Consider the following 20,840-nt stretch of genomic DNA (forward strand, 5'->3'; position numbering starts at 1 on the left):
ATGGTCTGACCAGAGACCACCTAGCCAAACTCTCCACAGAACCCACAAATCCTGGATGGAGCTGCTCCCACTGGCTTTAGTGCACCTCCGAGCAACTCCCCATGGCCCCTTGTTCCTGAGCCCCCTTGAACGGATGTATGGCAGACCTCTTCTTACTAACCACGAGCTCCGCGTCCAACCTACACTGTTGGCTGGATATTTTCCATACTTCTCTTTGCTCAGACAGCTGCTCCAAGAACACGCAGACCTTTGTCTGCCACAACCTGTGCCTCCGTCCCCTGATGCACCTGTCAACATGCTGTGCCCTGGAGACCAGGTTCTTCTGAAAGCCATCTCTCCAAAAGCACTTCCGCCAAAGTGGATGGGTCCACACACGATCATCCTGACTACACCAATGGCTGTCAAGGCATCAGCTGTCCAGGGTCAAAGCGGTCCCTGTGGACAAGCAGTATGTATACAAGCACATGGGCCCAACTCGGGTTTGCATCAATGCATCCCTGGTCCACATCCCACTCAGCCTATAGAGTAGAGGCCCTCTGATTCTCCTTCCTCTGTTTCTTTTTTTTTTTTTTTAAGATTTATTTATGCAAGCACTGGGTACAGTCAGAAACACAGGAGGGTGAGAGAACTCACCAGAGACAAAGCGAAGGGCAGAACAGGCAGACTTGACGAAGCACACTGCTGAGGGGAGCAGTGGGCGGCAGGAGAGGTCTGCCCGCCATGTGGGACCCTCGCCTTGAGGCCAGGGATTGAACCGGTGCTGTAGAGGCTGTGGGCAGCTTCACAACCCAGCGCTCAACCGTCAACCGCTGCGCCACCGGGGAGGCCCCTCTCCTTCCTCTGTTTCTAATCCCATCTCTTCAAGCCACTTCCAGTTCTTCTGTGTATGCCCAGCAATTCCAGATCAGCACAGCCTCGGACCAGGTATTACCTTGGCCCACAGGTGGCATTTTGTGACTCGGCCTTGGCCAGTGCGGAGGAAGAACAGGCGCGGCTGCACAGGCAGCTAAAGGAGCAAAAGCTGGTCTGCTGGCTCTTGGCTCAGCAGGTAGCCCCATGGGACCAGGAGCCTGAGAAGATGGAGGCCCCAGCCCCCGGGGGGAAAGTGTGCCTGGGGAGACCCACCAGGCCCTTCAGGGAGCCATGGAGAAACTGCAGGTGAGTTTGTGTAAGGCAGGAAGGAATGGCCACAGGGCAGGTTTTCTGATCCAGCAGACCGGGTAAAGGAGAAGTGAGTCCTGGAAGCCTCAGTGAATTTTGCAGACTTTTATTGAGATTTACCAGATACATGGCAGGTAGGGGTGCTAGTGGGCCAGGAGGCTGACAGGCCTCCCAGCCCGCAGCAAGTCTTCACTCTTTCTGGGCTCTCTGGCGTTCTCTGGTGGTCTCTGCTGCTCTGCTCTCTCGGTTCTGCTTCTGCTTCTCTGCTGCTGCGGGCGTCCCCGTGACGCCACCCTTAAAAGCCCATCTTAGCCCAGGTGAATCCCATCTACCTATGCCCACACCCTACTCCAGGTGCCCGCATCAGGCATGCATTTGGGACCGCAGGGTTCCATCATCCATCCTATGGGCGGGAGAGCAGAAAAGCCTGATACTTTTACCTTACCCTACAATCCACCCCCTCAGGGTTTTCTGCCAGACAGTCTATACAAGTGATACACACGTTTCTCTTGACGAATAGGAACACTGCAGCCATGGCCCACAAAAGCAAATGAAATATATCACAATGAAATATAACAGAACACAAATAAGTCCAGGCAGGGCATCAACCTAGTGGCAAAAGACAATTATTGGCACCAGTAGATGATCCACCACTTCCGCTGCCGAAGGCACTGCTCATGCGAGGGAGGGAACCACTCAGGCTTCAGCTGTCACACGCCGGGAGCCATCAGGCCTCCTGGCCCCCTCCGGCTGCAGTCTCGGCCACAAGCGGCACACCGCATCCACCCCCAGGATGCACTCACTCTTGGGTTGGCGATTCTGTACTCTTTGGGGGTAATCGCCCATCCCTCAGGATTTTCTATCTGTGGTTGCTCCAACGCTCCAACATGCAGGCCCCTGCACTCAGGCCAACCCAGTGCACAAGCACATGGGTCGGGGATCCGTGGATACAAGTCCACATGCGGCTTCTCTTGGGTCCCCCTCTTTGGCTGTGGGCTCCACCACAAGCCACGTTCCCTACCCATCCCCCAAAGATGGGCTCCTCAGCTCCTCACCCTCACTCAACTATGAGCAGGGCATCACCCACAGGTGATTTTCAAAGACTCACTGGCCTTTAGCTTACGTAGTGCTTAACAGCCGCTCAGGGCTTCCCGAACTTAGCACCAGCTTTTGCCTTCTCAGTTGGCTTTTCTCCTCTGCTTAGCTGCTGGGCAGTACACCGGCTGCCTTTGGCCACCAAGGCCCACTGACACCCCCAGACTCCCATCTCCGGGGGTGTACAATCCCATCCTTCCTCAGGGTCTCCAAAACATATCAAACTTGCCAAGGTCCTCCCCCTTCTGGCGGGATTGTTAGTCCATTAGTCCAAGTTCATCGGCTTTTCCCTTTGTCCACACTGGGGAGCTCTGAATCGTGGTCCTTTCCCCCCCGATGATTCTTGCTGCCTAGGCGGGGATTGTTGGCTGGTCCTCTCGGGCATCTCCTCCTCCAGGCGAGGTCTCATCCCGCAGCTCCCGGACTTTGCCCTTCCCCTGTCCCGCCATGACACGTCCAGCGCTGTCACAGGCAAACACTGTCTGCTGCTCCTCAGTCCCTCCCGGTCTTCGGAGGGCTCCATACCGGTCTGCATGGATCATCTTGCTGACTTACACCAATTGTAAGAGAGGAAGGAATGGACACGGGGCAGGTTTTCTGATCCAGCAGACTGGGTCCAGGAGAAGAGTGTCCTGGAAGCCTCAGTGGCTTTTGTAGGCTTTTATTGGGATTTACTGGATACATGGCAGGTAGGGGTGCTAGGGGGTCAGGAGGCTGATAGGCCTCCCAGCCCCCGGCAAGTCTTCACTCTTTCTGGGCTCTCTGGCGTTCTCTGGTGGTCTCTGCTGCTCTGCTCTCTCGGTTCTGCTTACGTTTCTCTGCTTTTGCTATGAATGCCACCCTTAAAAGCCCGGTCTTAGCCCAGGTGAATCCCATCTACATATGCCCACACCCTACTCCAGGTGCCTGCATCAGGCTTGCATTCAGACCACAGGGTTCCCTCATCTATCCTAAGGGCGGGAGGGCAGAAAAGACTGATAGTTTTATCTTTCCCTACAGTCGGTTTTCCAGAGGGCTAGGCGGGCTGGGTGCTGGGCAGGCCGGCACTGCTGAGCCCCTGAGCCCCCTGTCTGGCCGAGGGCCGCTTTACCGAGCTCATGCAGGAGAAAGTGGGCTTACAGGACTGGATGGAGGAGCTGGAGCATCGATGTATCCAGATGTCTGGAGAGACTGACACCATCGGTGAGCGGGGAGGCTTGTGCCCTGCAGCTGGGGTGCTATGCAGAGGCTGGGAGACCCCAGCAGCTGAGCTGTCTGCGTGCCCTCCCCCTGGGAGAATACATCGCTCTCTACCAGAACCAGAGAGCAGTGATGAGGGAGGAGCACCAAGAGAAGGAGGAGTCCATAAGCCAGCTGGCCCAGGACAAAGAGGAGATGAAGGTAGTCAGAGCTCTGGCTCCATGGTGGTGCGGCTGGGGGCGGGGCGGGCTTCTGAGCATCTCTGCTTCCAGGTGAAGCTGTTAGAGCTGCAAGAGCTGGTTTTGTGGCTGGTGGAAGTGCACAACGAATGGCGGGCGAAGCCCTGAGCACCTGCCCAGAACCCTGCTGCTGAGCACACTAGCGCATGCCTAGTCCCCAAGAAGCTTGGCACCGCCAACGTCCAAGGTGAGGAAAGCCCCTAACGGGCAGCTGGTCAGGAAGAGCACACTCCGCCAGGCACACAGCATCCTGTCTCTGTCTCTCTGTAGGGTAAAGAAAATATCAGGCTTTTCTGCCCTCCGCCATCAGGATAGATGATGGATCCTTGTCCTGAATGCATGCCTGATGGCGTGCACCTGGAGTAGGGTGTGGCCATAGGTAGATGGGATTCAGCTGAGCTAAGACTGTGCTTTTAAGGGCGGTGTCACGGGGACGCCAGCAGCAGCAGTAGAAGCCGAAGCTGAAGCCGGAAGAGAAGCCGAGATCACCAGAGAGCCCAGATAAAGTGAAGATTTGCTGGGGGCTGGCAGGCCTCCCAGCCCCCCAGCACCCCAGCCAGCACCCCTGCCTGCCATATGCCTGGTGAACCCCAATAAAAAACCTGCAAAGCCACTGAGGACTCTGACTCCTCCTTTACCCGGTCTGCATGGGATCAGAAAACCTGCGCTGTGCCCTGCTCCTGCCCTTACTCTCTCTAAAGAACCAAGTAAGGTGAGCCTTGTCCACGATGTGCAGCCGACCCAGGGTGAGGCCCAGCTGGGCCTGACTCCGCTCGAGAAAGCCTCTGCGCAACAGGTCGTTCAGCTGCTTCAAGAAATGCAGAACTCCCAGGAAGGCGTCACCATTGGAAACAGCCCATGCCTTCCCTTCTTCTACCAGGCTGACGACAATGAGGTGAAGATAATGGTGGTCTAGGCCACCGGCATGGGGCCGGAGGCTCTGCCCCCACCTGGCGCTCACCAACCCATCCCTGTTCCCCAGGCTTTCCCCCCCATCCTTTGGCTCTCCTTCCCAGTCGTCCTTTCATCCCTCGGCTTAAAAAAGGGGTCCAACAACTCCCCTATCTAATAGGGTGAAATAGGTGCAGACCCTAGCCTCTGAGGTTAGGGCTGTGTCTTAATTTAACTCTGGACTAATCATACTTTCAGAGGCAAGGAGCTAGAAATATCCAGCTAGTTATTTAGGGGGCTCCATTCTACAATATAGGGGCTCCTTGAATGACCAATTGAATCCTTACCAGGCCTTCTTGCAGAGGGCCTAGGTTATATTAGGCAATTCTGGGCCACGTGCCCCCCACCTCACCCCAACCATGTCGAGCGGGGCAGCACTTTGAAAGCCCAGCACGGGGGCTAAGTGCAGACAGAGATACCAGCTGGGGCAGGTGGGCACCAACACCTGTCTAGAGTGTAGCCACAGAGATAGCAGTGGTTTATTTGAGACCACCCATATCCACAAAGGGGTGGCCTCCCCTGCTCCCTTTTGAAATTTCCCCATGGGCCTTTGCACCCAATTTTGTTTTTGTTTTTTTTGCTTTGTTTTTAATTTTTTGTTGGACCTAATAATTGTTTTGATTTTTCTTTATTTTTTTAATTTTTACTTTTTGTTGCACCCAATTATTCTGGACGTGATCCCTATCTGCAAAGAGGAGGCCTCTCCTACTACCTAGCAAAAGTCCCCATGGGCATGTGTGCCTGATTATTTTGTGGGAACCCACCTGTTAAGGGGGGGGCTCTGCTCACTACACATGTCTTGCAGCTTGAGGTTACCCTGTCCCACTCACAAAAGTCAAGCGGGCATGAGGTCACCACAGTCCTCAAAGGGGTGTCCTCCCCTGTCCCTGCTCACAAAAGGTCCGTGGGCATGAGGCCACCCCAATCTGCAAAGGGGTGGCCTCCCCCATTACCCCTTAAGTCCTGCGGGCATGAGGCCACCCCAATCCAAAAAGGGGTGGCTTCCCCTGTCCTCCTCACAAAAGTCCCATGGGCATGAGGCCACCCCAATGTGCAAAGGGGTGGCCTCCTCCTTCCCCCCTCACAAAAGGCCCATGGGCATGAGGCCACCCAATCTGCAGAGGAGTGGCCTCTCCCGTCCTGCCCCTCACAAAAGATCCACAGGCCTGAAGCCACCCCAGTGCACAAAGGGGTGGTCTCCCCCATGCCCCCTCACAAAAGTATGAGGCACCCCAATCCACAAAGGGGAGAACTCCCCCATCCCCCTCCTCACAAAAGTCCTGCAGGCATGAGGTCACCCCAATCCGCAAAGGGGTGGCCTCCCCCGTCACTCCTCTCGAATGTCCCACAGGTATGAGGCCACCGCAGTCCACAAGGGGGTGGCCTCCACTTGCTGTCTTTGCAAAAGTCCCGTGGGCCTCGGTGCCTGATTATCTTGGGGCCACCCCGGATTTGCAGAGAGGTGGCCTTCACTGCTTCTTTTACAGAAAGTCCCCATAGAGGGGATGCATGGCTTACTCAGGCAATTTGGGGGTACACACTCCCCCAACCCTGTGGAAAACTGGGCTTGGCCAGAAGCCGGGCCGGGGTGGCTGGTGGAGGCCAGGAGGAAGGCGCGCGGGCGCCCCGCAGTGTACATACTGTGCTGGGACGTGTGTACATGGGGCTGAGACGGCCCCTGTATCACAGCGGAGGCTGCGGTGGCCCCTGGGAGAGGAGGTTTCTATGAATCAGTTGACATCGAGGAAACTTATTTATAGATCGCCCAGGACAGAGGAAGGAGGCAAGGCCAGGAGTGGTTCCTGGTGTTTCACTTTTGTTTCTGAATAAACCGAACTCACCACGTGGTCTGGCCCTGGGATCTGGGCTCAGGCGCTGCGCTGGGTGTGGGTCCTGCCAGCAGAGGGCAGGCTTCGGGGTGCAAGGTGCGCATTGGCGCTGCCTGTCAAGGCATCCAATCCCCCTCAGCTCTCTGACCTGTCAGGCCTGTGGGCTGCGTGCCGCCCCGGGAGGGCCAGAGTACTGGCTCCCAGCCTAGGCATTTCTCCTCTCACCCTGTTCTTCTGGGGCTCCCACCCAGGCCCCATGAGTCCTCCAGGCTGGCACTCTACCCCTGGTGGCCACAGCAGGGTTCAGATGAAGACCAGCTAAGTCCAGGTGCTTTCCCGAGCAGCCTGGGAAAAACTGGGGCCTCCCAGGCACCCCTGCGCCCCCATGCTTAAACCTTCCCTTCCCCCTGAATGCCACAGAACACAGCCAGCACACAACATGTTGCTCCCCATTGTTCAGAAATGGGTTTCATTCTCAGCCAAGAGACAGCAGGACTGGTCGCGGCCAGAAGCACACAGCTGCCGGAACAGCACCCCCATGCTCGGGGAAGGGGCAGGAACTTGGCTGGGGGGGCTGACTGTGCATAGGCCGGGAATGGCAGGGAGGCTCGTCGGAGGTGGCACGTGTTGGTGGGGGTGGCTGGGGTGACAGTGTTTGCTTGTTGTTGGGCCACAAGACTCAGAAGGACAGCACAGCCGGCGGTTCCCAGCACCAGAGATGCACGCGTGCACGTGTGTGTGTGCCCGTGTATTTATAGACATGCATAGAGCAGGGCAGGAGCAATACCACCGAGGGGGCACAAGAGTCACCGAGGTCACGCCTGGGGTGTCAGCTCACCACCACAACAGACTAAAGTCACAGATGAAGGGGGAGGCTTGGGGGCCGGGGGCCAAGTCACAGAACAGTCACCCAGGCAGGCCCGGGAAGAGAGGTGTCCCAGGAAGAGGAGGGGTCTGGTTAGAGGTCGAAGGGGGCCCTGGGGCTCTCAGGTTGGATGGACTTGCCTGAACCGATCAGCTGGCAGCTGGAGAGAAGCAGAGAGAAAACTGGGGAGGGAGAGAAGGGGGAGAGCTGGGAAGGCAGGTGCAGCCTGGGCTGCAGCGCTGGGGGGGAGGTGGGGAGGGAAGACGAAGCAGGGGAGGGTGTGGGCAGGGGTTCTGGATGAGAGGGGAGGGGGACAGGGATGGGGGATGCAGGAGCAGGAGCTGGAGCCTCTCCCTGCTCACTCGCAGGCCTCTCACACACACGAGACAGTGCACCCATGTGCCAGACATGTGATCGGCCCCCTCCGGCTCCCTCCTCTCTGCTCCCCTGTCTTTCAACCCACTGGCCCAGGGTCACCCTTAGTGTCAGGAGTAGGCGGCCTCGGGCCCCACGTGACTCCACCATTTCTGATGGAGAAAGACAGGGGAATACCACTGTTTGCCCCGGGAGGGCAGAGCTGAGAGGTTGGCTGGAGGGAGCACCGGGGCCCCCTGGGGTAGGCAGAAAGCACAGTAGTTCCCCATATGGACCCTGGGGAGGCAGGGAGGGCAGGAGGCCAGATGCTAGTGGCCACAGGCTTATAAGTCTAAGAGGGGAGCCTCAGCTGGCTGGGGGACCGCAGGTCGTGTAGGTGAGGCTGGGCCCTTCCTGGTGTGGAAAAGCAGACGAGCAAGCATCAGTGTAGGGGTGCGGGGGCAGGCAGGTCTGTGGGGCAAGTTTTACTGACCAGCTTGGGTAGAACTCAGAGAAGCCGACTTGCCCAGGTCAGCCGACACTGAGGTCCCCTGGCTGAAAAAGGAGAAGTGACACTATGAACAACAGGCCCAGGTCCACGGGCCTGCAGGCAGGCTTCGGTGCTTCACCTGGGGCACAGGGACGGCCGTGGCCCTGTGCTGGCGGGAACAGCAACAGCAGGCACGGAGGGCAAGGCGCTCTGTGGCCTGCCTGGTTGCAAGGTGGCTGCGGGCCGAGGGTGTGGCTTGGACCCTCAGGCTTTCCAAAGCCATCAGACAACCTGAGCCTTCCTGAAGGGACTCAGTTGCCACAATAAGGAGGAGGGGTCAGACCTCCTCTGCCCTGTGGTGGATCCGGTTCCAAAGCTCCCAAGGTGGCTGCCCTGCCCCAGCAGCACACTCACATAGGGGGATGGGGGCTGCACCCCCAGCATGAATTTCGAAGGCTCCCTGACGGCCTGCTCCCTGACAGCAGCACAAGCGGCCTATCAGCTCAACACCCTGCGTGACCATCTGCACTGCAGGTCCTCGAGCCTGGAGACTTCCTCAGCCAGAGAACATCCACCTAGGTGGAAGGCCCGGGTAAGACAAGTCTCAGCGGCTGTCTTCAGTCGGAGGTACTTTGGGAACCTGGGGTTGGCTTGCCTGTATGAACTTAAGTGTGTGTGTGACCAATATAGGAATCAAATTCTCTCTGAGAGCCAACTTCTGACTGAAGCTTATCTATCACCCTCGCGGCAGATGCCTTCTCTCAAACCTCGGTCCCTTGGAGCTTAGGCCAGATATGTGCCCTAAGCGTCTCATCTTTTACTGCAGCGCTGCGTGGCCTCAATACCAATTGGACAATGGCTCCCACGGGCCGAGCATGGCACTTTTGACTTCTCGATCCTTACAGACCTAAAGAGTTCTGTCACCGCAATGGAAAATGGTCAGAGATCCCTTAGGGCCAGGCTGGCTTTCTCTTGTGCTCCCGTGCCCCCCTCCAGCCCCTCCCTCCTGAAAACCTGCCACACTCTCCAAGTCTTGAGACTCCTCTCACTCTCCCCCTCTCTGGACCCTCTTCAATGTTCTGATCCTCTAAATTCTCAGTCTTCACCTCCTCCAGCTCCCCAATCCGGCCTCCCCTCTTTTCTTCACCTCCTAGCCACCACACCCGTTCTGGGTGGTCCTCTTCTGGGTCCCCTCAGGGAAGTGGCGGGGAATGAAGGAGAAATTAGGGTCCATGGTCCATACTCTCTGTCTGGTCTCTCCCAGACTGAAAAGCTTCTTGGCTCTTTCACTAACAATCCCACCACCAACACCAAGGAGTTTCCTTGTCTTACCCAAGCCTGTGACCTTACTTGTCATGACTACATGTGATCCTCTCTTACACCCTGACCTCTGACAAAAGGGAGCAGGTTTTTAGGTCTGCCCAAGACCATGCAGATCAGGTCCCTGTGACTGACACAACCATGGCCCCAGGCTCTGCAGCAGTTCCCAGCCCAGAGCTGGCCTGGGGCTACCAGACTGACACAGGCAGGGCCCCCGGGGCAGGACTCACCAAGACCATTTTATTACCTGTCTCCTAGCTGGTCTCCAAGTGGCTGTGCACAAAAGTGTAAATTTTGCTAAGCTCAGGGAGATCACCCAGTCTGCCTCAGAAAACCCTGCTGCCTTCCTTAGTCGCCTGACAGAGGCATTCCAGCGCCATACCAGGCTTGACCCTGACTCAAATGGAGGCTCAACAGTTCTGGCTACCCATTTTATATCTCAGTCAGCTCCTGACATTAATAGAAGCTTAAGAAGTTTGAGAGGACTCCCCTGATGGCGCAGATGGCAAAGCGCCGCGCTGTGAGTCTCTCCGAGGCCTCTGCAGTGCCGGTTCCATGCCGGTCGGCCAGCGAGGGTCCCACATGGCACAGCAGACCTCTCCTGCCTCGCCCGCTACTCCCCTCAGCAGTGTATTTCGTCAGTCTGCCTGATCTGTTCCCCACTCTGTCTCTAGTGAATCCTCTCACCCTCCCACATATCTGGCCTGGACCCCTGTTCTAGTGTAAATGAATAAATAAACTTTTTTTTTTTTTAAAGAAGGCTGAGGACTGTCCTCAAACCCCTATCCAGGATCTGCTGAATATGGCCTTGACAGTTTTTAAAAACCGGAAGGAACAGGACAGGGCAGAGAGGGAACCCCTTAGTCTCCAGAAGGCTGGGCTTCAAGCTCAGGCCCTGGTAGGGCCTTGAGACCGACAGGCCATGTTCCTCCAACCACCGCAGTGCCTGCCGCCCGACAGAGGACGACAACGGGCCCCATGGCCCCCAACCGACCACCGCTGGGAGCCTGCTTCAAATCTGGTCGAGAAGGCCACTGGACCAGACAATGCCCCAACACCTGCCAGGACCATGCCCCATCTGCAACGTCCAGGGTCACTGGAAAAGTGACTGTCCCTCCATGCCTGGCTGTGGTGGACCAGTCCTTCCAGCCCCTGCAACTCTTGCCACCGGCGGTCTTCGGTTTGGCAGCTGAGGACTGAAGAGGCCCGGACTCATCGACCCCGATAAACTTCAAGGAGCCCAGGGTAATAGTCAAGGTAGCAGGTAAGTCCAACTCCTTTCTGGGCTCTCCTTTAATATGTTGCTGGCCTCCTTCTCTGCAGACCTTCTCTGCCACAATCTCAGCAACACACTGCACAACTCCTCACCTTCCTGGGCTCAAAAGGATACCGTGTCTCCCCGTCCAAAGCCCAACTTTCAGTTCCCACAGCCGTCTATCTGGGTCTTCCACTAACTCCTTGGATATTAAATCCTTATTGGATTGATGATGTACAAATAGTTTCTCCAATTTGATATTGTCTTTTCATTTTAAGGATAGCTTCCTTCACTATGTAGCTTTTTAGTCTGATGTGATTCCACTGGTTCCTTTTTGCTTTTGAATCCTTGGAGCACAGAAGACACTATGGGCAGTGAAAATCCTCTGTATGATATTCTCATGATGGACACAGGTCATTACACGTGTCCAACACCCCAAGAATGGACAATACCAGAGTAAACCCAAAGGGAAACCATGACTTTGCAACTATGACGAGCAGGTCCATTACTTGTAACCCACGTGTCAGTCTGGTCTTAACACGTGATTTGGTCATGATGTGTGAAGAGTTTTATAAGTTGAGGAATGAAGTGTAATTTACTTTAGAAAGCATATTTCATGCTCATACAAGGACATTTAAATAACACTCAAGGATACGCATAAGTCATTCCCCTCCACCCCCAACACCCCAATCAGCCAGTATCTGCTCAAAACCTAGCAATTTATCTTTTCTCTTCCAAATATATGTAACTCCATGCTCCTGTCTGGGCAATAGTGTTCGTTTTCCCATCAGTAAAGGAGTTCAGGTCACAGAGTTGGGGGGAAACATTTGCAAATCACGAATCTGACAAAGGACTGTATCTACAAATAATGCCGAAAACTCAATGATCAGAAAGAAATAACCCAATTTTAATAAGGACAAAAATAGTGTAATAAATGAATGGCACCTCATCTGTAAAAATGTACAAAACTTCTATACAAACGGCAACTGTATTCATAGAAAAGTGAAAATATGAACAAATGCTCACTATCACAGTTAAGAACAGTGACACCATCACACCTAGGAGAGACTGAAAATGCAAACTCTGCACAATACCAGGTGCTGTCAAGGGTGTGAACAACAGAAGCCTCATTACATTCATTTTTTTAAATTTTTTTATTTATATAAGAGCTGGGGTACAGGCCCAAGTCGCGGGAGAGTGAAAGGGTTCACCAGAGACCTGATTCACCAGATCTGGTGAATCAGGATTCACCAGAGTGGGGAGCAGAACAGACAGACGGACTGAAAGCACTGCTGAGGGAAGCAGCGGGCGAGAGAGGAGATGTCTGCCCTGCCAAGTGGGAGTCTTCCTGGCTGGCCGGGAATCGAACCTGCACTGCGGAGGCTGCGGACAGCTTCACAGCACTGCGTTCAACCCACTGTGCCACCGTGGAGGGCCCTCATCACATTCATTTTAAAAGATGCTTTAGGGGCTGAGAGACACATCAGAGCCCTGGGCACTATTGTTGCCTGGTTGAGAACAAAACAGAACCTGGTAAGAGATGACACCACAGGAGGGACAGATGAGGGTGACTCCCCCATGGAGTCCATTTACACTGTCCCCAGGGGCTCAGGGTCAAACCACTGATCTACACTTACCTAGAGCCTGAGTGTAGCTTCCTCCTTGTCTCCCTGTGGGTAGAAAAATCATGTGAGACCAGGGAGCAGTCAGGTCAGAAGCCTAAAGGAATCTTCTAATCCTGCACCACAGGGAAGTTTCCAGAACTGGGACTAAAGACCCAGGTCAGGACTGGGGAAAAAGAAGAAAGGAGGTGAGGGGGGACTGGAGCAAATGCCCTCTGGGCAACACATGTGTGTGGATGGCACTTCCCAATAAACAGGCAGGGCAAGTTCTGCCTGGGACATGGAAGCCCCAGTGGACAAGATCCCCCACTCCCTTCCCTACCTGAGTGCTTCCTCCTCCACATCACAGCTGCAGCCACCGCAGCTCCAGTGAGCACAGCTCCAAGGAGAACCAGGCCAGCAATGATGCCCGCGGTGGGGATGGAGGACTGAGGAGGGGGCACTGGAAGGGAAGGGAAGATCATACCCTGAGCCCCAGACCTTATCCTGACCCTCTGAAGGGCTCCAGAAGGGCTCCTGATGGCCCTGAGAACAGTCTCAGTGCCCACATCCTCCTCCTTACCCCATCTCAGTACTTGGGGCTCCAGCAGTCCCTCATGCTGCACGTGGCACGTGTATCTCTGCTCCTCTCCAGAAGGCACCACCACAGCCGCCCACTTCTGGAAGGTTCCATCTCCCCCAGGCCTGGTCTCCACCAGCTCCATCTCCTGGGTCAGGTCCTCCCCATCTCGCTGCCAGGTCAGGGTGATGTCCACTGGGTAGAAGCCCAGGGCCCAGCACCTCAGGGTAACCTCATCCTCAGAGGTGGGGTGGTGAGTCACATGTGTCCTTGGGGGATCTGAGGTGGTAAATCAGAAAAGTCATTTTGTGTTTCCTCCATGGACACTGAAGAATCCTCATGAGAGCATCCTCACAATGGACAAGACAACTGGTGTGGCAGGAAGAAGCATAAACTGTAAAAAACAGGCTAATCTGGGGAATCTGTGCAATTCTCCTATTCCTAAGAAAGTTCTGGAATGAGGAGGAAAGCCCAGGGTAGGATGAAGCAGAGGGAGTGGAACACAGACTTTTTATTCCTGACCTGGGTGGAAGGTGAATGACACAGAAAAGCAGGAATCACATAACTGAAAATGTTCTCAGACCAGAAACAAGACTGAGAGAGAAACTCGTGGTTCTCAAACAGGCCCCTGGTCAAAAGGACCCGGTGACGTGTGATGTCAGGGACTGTCTGTCTTTCTCAGGAGAGACGGGATCCCTTCACTGTCCTTCAGGAGAAGCCGGAGTCTCTGGGAGTCTCTCTAGTGCAGAACATGAAACCCAGGGGAGCCCCCCTCTCGGGACTAGAGAGAGGACTCGTTTCCCGCAGTGACTCCAGGCAGGGGGGGACCGGGAGGCCTCCAGGCCCCTCTTACCGGTGCGCTGCAGAGTCTCCTTCCCGTGCTCCAGGCATGTGTGCAGCCACCTCAAGCACCTGCCCTCCGCATAGTTCCTGAATTTCTCTGCCTCACCCTGGGCCTCCCACTCGCGCCAGGTGATCTGAGCGGCCGTGTCCGCAGTGGTCCAGGAGCGCAGGTTCTAGTTCAGGGCCAGGTAATCAGCGCTGTCGTAGGCGAACTGATCATACCCGAGGAGGAGGCGCCTGTCGGGCCCCACGTCACAGCCAAACATGTTCTGGAAGGTGTGAGAGCCTGTCCCCGCCCTGTCACCCAGGGATCTCCCCGCCCACGCCCCCTCCCGCCGGGAATAAACTAAACAGAATGAAATGGGGTGAAAGTCCCGCGGGCTGTTCCCGGGCAGGTTGCAGAGAAGCCTGGATGGGGAGACCCTGAGCGACCCCCGTCCGTGGGGATGGGGGTGCTGACCCGGCCCGGACCCGCGCCAGCTCACCGGTCTCCCTCTGGTTGTAGAGGCCTCCCAGGGAGTCCAGGTGCGCTCCGAACCAAGGTATGCGGTCCCTTAGGATCCGCGTCCTCCTGTCCCTCTCCTCCTGCTCCTCCTGCTCCACCTGCCCCGCCCAGGGCGCCCGTGGCTCCGCACTCTGGCCCGGAGAGTCGCTGTCGAACCGCCCGAACTGCGTGTCGTCCACGTAGCCCACGGCCATGAAGCGGGGCTCCCCGAGGCCGGGCCGGGTCATCGCGGTGTAGAAAGTCCTCAGGGAGTGGGGGCCTGGGGGCGGGAGGGGAGACCCGGCCTGTTCTTCTCCCCTTCGGGGGCTCGAGTCCCAGGGGGCGCCCACGAGACAGAAAGTGGGTGAAAGACGAATGAGAGTGAAAAGCGGCTGCGGGACGAAAATGGCCGGGACTCGGGGGGCCAGAGGAGGCTGGGGTCTCGGGGGACGGAAAGGGGCCAGGACGGGGCGGGGCCGAGGTGGGGGGACAACTAGGGCGGCGGCGAGGTCGCGCCTTTCCCACGCCCGCCCGCGCCCTCGCCCCCGCCTCTGGGAGCGCCCTGTCCCCTCCCGACCCGCACTCACCCGGCCGGGTCTCCCTCGGGGCCGCGGCCCCCGCGAGCAGGAGCAGGAGGGCTGCGCCCCCCATCCCCCAGGACGCGCCTCCACCCGGGCTGGGGAGATGGAGTCCCGGCGGGCGGGCGAGGGCTTTGGAACGGGAGCCGCGGGGCTGCTGATTGGCTGCTCCGGAGACCTCCAGGCAATGGGGAGTGAGCCCTGGGGTGAGTCACCAGTATCCAGGCAGGAGGACCCGCCCAGGCTGTGAGCCCAGAAGGGGAACCGAGGGGAGAGGGCGAATCCCCAGCAGTCACCTTCCAGCCCTGCACCCCGCGCTGGGGACTGAGACCCAGACAGCCACACCCGAGACTGGGACTTTGCCGCCCCCTCCTCTCCTGCTCCGAGACCTTTGTCACACCGTGTCCCTGAGTCCAGGCCCAGGGACTGGGTCCGCAATTCTCAGACATTTTTCTTTCAGAAACTCTGTTCAGTCTCACAAATTATTACGGGTCCCATGTATAATTTTGTTACGTGGGTTACAGCTTTAAATATTTACTTTACTAGAATAAAACCTTTTTAAAAGATGTTATTGCTTCTTTACTTTAGAATATAAATAACCTGGGGCCTCCCTGGTGGCGCAAGGGGTTAAGCATCAGCACTGTGAAGTGACCTGTAGCTGCAGCAGCACTAGTTGGCCAGGGAGCAACTCACATGGCACCGCAGACCTCTCCTGCCTCACCTGCTGCTCCCCTCAGCAGTGGATTTCTGTAGATCTGCCTGTTCTGCTCCCCACTCTCTGTCTTTGGTGAATCCACTCACCTGCCACATCTCTGGCCTGTACTCCAGTTCTTGTGTGCATAAATAAATAAATCTTTTTTAAAAAGAATACTAATAACCTATGATATGCTAATGATGGAGTTTTTGAGTCAGTGGGTTTGGAGTGAGGGATCCTTGGGGTCACTCTGGGAAAGATGTCACCAGGGCTCCCATTTCAGCGGTACGTGGAGAGTTCCCCAGGCAAGTTTCTTCACGAGACAGGGACAATAGTTATATTTAAAGGGAAGGTTTTTTACGGGGAAAAGGATGTCCTAAAGCTAATTCCATACAGGCTTTGTGGACTCCACCCCCACCCCAGGCCAAAGCCAAAGACACTGGGAACTCCAAATCCCATCACCACCCAAGGGAAGGTGGCTGGGACCTGAGGGTGGGGTTAAGCAGCCAGGTTTGGTATAAAACCAGACACGTGGGCTTTGGTGGGGGGCTCTTTTTTTGGCTCTCCGCCAGCTGGCAGCGCTTGGCCAGCTCTGAGAGTGCCTTTGTGTTTCCAGGTTGGCGAATAGGGTAGGACGCATTAAAGACTTTATTTCCCTATTTTCTCCCTGAGTTGTACATTTCCTCATGTCCCTTTCCCTTTTATTAACCTTTTGTGTGTGCCTGTAGTGGAGTACAAATAAGTCCCTTTTATGCGCGCAGGTGAGAACCCACAGCCAGGCAACCCATTTTTATATCGGGGCTGCTCAGGTTTATTAGGGAAAGGTTTATTAGGGAAAGGGACAGAAGAGTAAAGGATATTTGCATAGACACAGGTGGGCAGGAAGAGCTGCCCAGAAAGGGACAGGTTTGCTGAGAGAGGCCTGCATGGTTGCAAGTGGGCGGCCTTGAGGAGAGCTGCCTCCACTGAGGGAGGTCAATGAAGAGAAGTGCAGGCATGATACAGGTCATGGGCAGGCAGGAGGCTGCTGCCCTGCGGAGGAGAGAGTTGGTGAAAAGAGGCACCTGCATAGTCACAGGTGGACAGAGGGAGTGCTACCCCAGCCTGCGCAGAGACCGCACTAATACAGTCTTCTGTTGGGGAGGGGCCACTCCTTGTGAGCCTTTGGGTTAGTTGCTGATTATGTATAACTGTGCAGAATCTGAAAGCGACCAGAGATTCCACCATGGGCTCAATCTCCATATCTTTACCCTTGGGCCTGTGCTCTAGACAGCAGTCTGATACCTGCTTGGATTTTCTGTTTTGTAATCTAGGCTTTGGTGCCTAAGGATCTTGGTTTCTAGATCTGTGTCAGTGGCTGTGTTAATCCCTTCTACCCCCTGCTCCTGTGTGAGCCAGATTTCTGGTCTTGGGGAACCTCCTTTCCAGTCTTTTTCTATTGCTGTTCTCCATCATTTACTAACTTGACAACTTCCAGTACTATTTTTACTATTGGGATTTGTGGTGCAAAATAAAGTGAAAAAATTTTTTTTAAATAATTTGATTCCAGGGACCTCCCTGTTGGCGCAAGGGGTTAAGACGCAACCTATGAGGTAATCAGAAGCCTCTGCAGCCTCAGTAGGCTCTGGATTCCCAGGCCAGCCAGGGAGCAACCCACATGGCATAGCAGACCTCTCCTGACTAGCCCACTGCTACCCTCAGCAGTGTCCTTTGGTCAATCTGCCTGTTCTGTTCCCCACTCTGTGTCTGGTGAATCCTCTCACCCCCCACACCTCTGGTCTGTTCTCCAGCTCTTGTATGCATAAATAAATAAATCTTTTAAAAAAATAAATAATTTGATTCCAGTGTAATGAATACTGAAGAGCTTTATGAAAGGTTTGGCCTGGTAAAGAAAAGGAGAGCCAGGCTAAACTTTCTCAAAGGAAGGGAAAATTTATTGCGCCCCGGGCGGACTTCACGGACCCATGGTGGGGGTCAGTGAAGCCTGGTGGGCTGTTCCCAGGTGGGCTGCCTGGTGGGTTTTTGCATTTGGCCTCCTGCATGGACCTTGACTTTATAACTTAGTGGAACAATATATTACTTTAAAAAAAAAAAATCACACATTAGCACAAGACCCAACCAATATGCAAGAGAGTGATGAGAAAATATATTATTGAGCAAATGAATATAAAGATTCCAGCAGAATTTCCAGTCTAGGTGCAATTGTAATAGAGTGGTGCCCAGGAAAATGTTCCCTTGCCCCACCCAAAGGAGGGTGGAGCTAAAGAGAAGAGAAGAACCTGGAGAGGAGACAGAAGAAGAAATGAAGCAGGATGGAGCCAGAAGGAGACATGGAGGAGGCACATGGAACAGAGAGACACGTGAAGAAACTGCGTTTGCCTTTTGGTCCTGAAACAGACGTGGTTGAGAGACCCATGGGGAGGAGAGCAATGTTAGCTTTTATCTTGATTTTGATTTTGCTCTTTTCCCTCCAGACTTGTCTGGTTGTCTGGTTATTTCTGATCCTTTTCTGTGGGTCCCCACTAAAAGATGCTTTAGATTTGTGGCAGGCTTTTGGGCCTCGCTCTGGGCCAATCCCATTCGGGTGGTCTTTTACCCATGAGGGGACGGGTAACTTTGGGTGCTGGATTTAGAAACTATATTCTTTGTCTTTTCTATATAGTTTACTAATTGTATTCAATTTCCTTTCCATTACAGTCTTAAATGTTTTGTCTTGATATGGCCGATGACAGAACCTATGTAGAGCAGGCAGGTTTGCGGGGCCTGGGGTGCTCCTCTCCCTGCCCTGTAACACAATGAACACTCCCATGCAGGCATAATTAACAAGTTTGATTACTCACAGCTCTTTCCCTTCTAAGATGCATGGCCAGGGCCTGAGCACTCTTATCTACAAAGTTGGGCAGTAAACCAGCTGGCCTGTCTCTTAAAGGGCATCCTCAAATACCTCATCTTGCCCCCTTTGCCTGGCGCCCCTTGTCTGGGGACTTTGCAGCAAATGGTTGTGCCTGCTTGTAGGGTAAAGAAAATATCAAGCTTTTCTGCCCTTCCGCCATCAGGATAGATGATGGATCCTTGTCCTGAATGCATGCCTGATGGCGGGCACCTGGAATAGGGTGTGGGCATAGGTAGATGGGATTCAGCTGAGCTAAGACTGTGCTTTTAAGGGCGGTGTCACGGGGATGCCAGCAGCAGCAGTAGAAGCCGAAGCCGAAGCCGAAACCGAAAGAGGAGCCGAGATCACCAGAGAGCCCAGATAGAGTGAGGATTTGCTGGGGGCTGGGAGGCCTGCCAGCGTCCCGCCCCCCCAACACCCCTGCCTGCCATATGCCTGGTGAACCCCAATAAAAGACCTGCAAAAAACCCACTGAGGACTCTGACTCCTCCTTTACCCGGTCTGCATGGGATCAGAAAACCTGCACTGTATCCAGTCCTGACCCTGCACTGCTGAAAACGATGCTATTGATGGAGGACAGGAATGAAAAAAACTGAAGAAAGGAAGCACCACAAGACCAGAAACCTGGCTGTAGGATAAATGGTTTTCAGGCTTTTCTGCCCTTCCACCATCAGGATTGCCTTGCCTGATGGGGCACCTGCAGTTGTTACATTGTTGCAAGCTGTCTGGTTTACTTCTGTGGGCCGTGGGAGGGGTATTGAGATAGGCTCCAGAGAAGCAGAAGCAGGAGAGCAGCAGAAGAGAAAAGGGGAGAAAGTAGCCAGAGAAGCCCAAAGTGAAGACTTGCCAGGGGCTAGGAGGCCTGCAGGCTTTCTGGCCCCCTGGCACCCCTGCCTACCCTGTACCTGTTTGCCACACTACATGTAAAGCTCAATAAAAGCCTAATAAAACCAATGCTGGCTCCAGGACTCTCCTTTACCCCATCTGCCGAATCATAAATAACCTGCTCTGTGGCCATCCTGGTCCTACACTGGCTCTCACAAGGATGGGGGTAGAAGAGATTAGCATAACCATCAACACAGTTGTGGAAACTAGGATCCTCAGGCACAGACTACACAGTTGTGAAAACGAAGATCCTTTGGTGCCAAAGCCTAGATTACAAAGCATAACATCCAAGCAGGTATCCCAGGGCGCATCCAAAGGTAAAGATATGGAGATTGAGCCCATTGTGGAATTTCAGGTCTTTTTCAGATTCTGCAAAGTTATCCCAAATCAGCCACTAACCCTAAAGCTTACAAGGAGTGGCCCCTCCCAACAGAAAAGGACTATATCAGTGCAGTCTGCACAAGCTTGGGGTAGCTCTCCCTCTGCCCACCTGTGACAGATACCTCTCTCCGCAGGGCAGCAGCCTCCCTGCCTGCCATGACCTGTACCTGCCAAGGCTTCTCCTCACTGACTTCCCTCAGTGGAGGCAGCTCTCCTCAAGGCCGCTCGCCTGCAACCACGCAGGCCTCTCTCAGCAAACCTGTCCCTTTCGGAGCAGCTCTTCCTGCCCACCTGTGTCTATGTAAGTGTCTTACTCTTCTGTCTCTTGCCCTAATAAACCTTCCCTTTAAATATAACTAGTGTCTCTGTCCCGTGGAGAAACTCGCCTGGAGAATTCTCCATGTGTCGCTGAAATAGGAGCTCTGGTGAAACCTTTCCCAGAGTGACCCCAAGGACCCCACATTCTAAACCCACAGACCACAAAAACCACATCACTATCAATGTAAGAGATATGGACACAGTAGTGTATAAAAGGAACCCTTGGTCTTTATTTTTTGTTTTGTTTTGTTTTGTTGATTTTTTTAAAATAAATTTTATTTTTATATTCCCCATACAATTGGAACCCCCTTATTTTGACCCCAATCCCTCCCCTCCCCGCCCCCCACCCCCCATAAAGTGTCTCTGGTTCATAGTTGTTTGTTGATTTTGATTTTCACTTTCTTATAGTTATTCATTTTCCTGGTCCCTTATTTAAGTTTTCTAGATTCCTGCTATGAGTGAGACCATCCGGTATTTTTCTTTTTCTTTCTTGCTTATTTCGCTGAGCATGATCCCTTCCAGCGCCATCCATGTTGCTGCAAATTGCATGTGTTTATCTTTTTTGAATGCTGAGTAATATTCCATGGTGTATATGTACCACACCTTCTTGATCTCTGAAGAGGAAATGCAAATGGCCAACAGGCATATGAAAAAATGTTGAACATCACTTGTCATCAGGGAAATGCAAATCAAAACTACCATGAGATACCATCTTACCCCAGTGAGAATGGCACATATTAAAAAAACTAGCAACAACAAATGTTGGCGAGGATGTAGAGAAAAAGGAACTCTCCTGCGCTGTTGGTGGGAGTGCAAACTGGTCCAACCACTATGGAGAGCTGTGT

At 54.2% G+C, this 20,840-nt stretch overlaps 1 pseudogene across 1 annotated transcript in view; it reads right to left on the minus strand.

Annotated features, from left to right (window-relative positions):
- Positions 1 to 20,840, minus strand: part of LOC311188309 (class I histocompatibility antigen, Gogo-OKO alpha chain-like) — a 125,860-nt pseudogene that overhangs the window by 98,448 nt on the left and 6,572 nt on the right. Inside the window, exons 2-4 of the transcript in view lie at positions 13,773 to 14,108; positions 12,923 to 13,198; positions 12,671 to 12,802 (exon numbers count right to left, since the gene is read on the minus strand). The product of the transcript in view is annotated as a class I histocompatibility antigen, Gogo-OKO alpha chain-like (transcript). The remainder of the gene's footprint in view (positions 1 to 12,670; positions 12,803 to 12,922; positions 13,199 to 13,772; positions 14,109 to 20,840) is intronic.

This window comes from Talpa europaea (assembly GCF_964194135.1).
Source record: "Talpa europaea genome assembly, chromosome: 2".
NCBI lineage: Eukaryota > Metazoa > Chordata > Mammalia > Eulipotyphla > Talpidae > Talpa > Talpa europaea.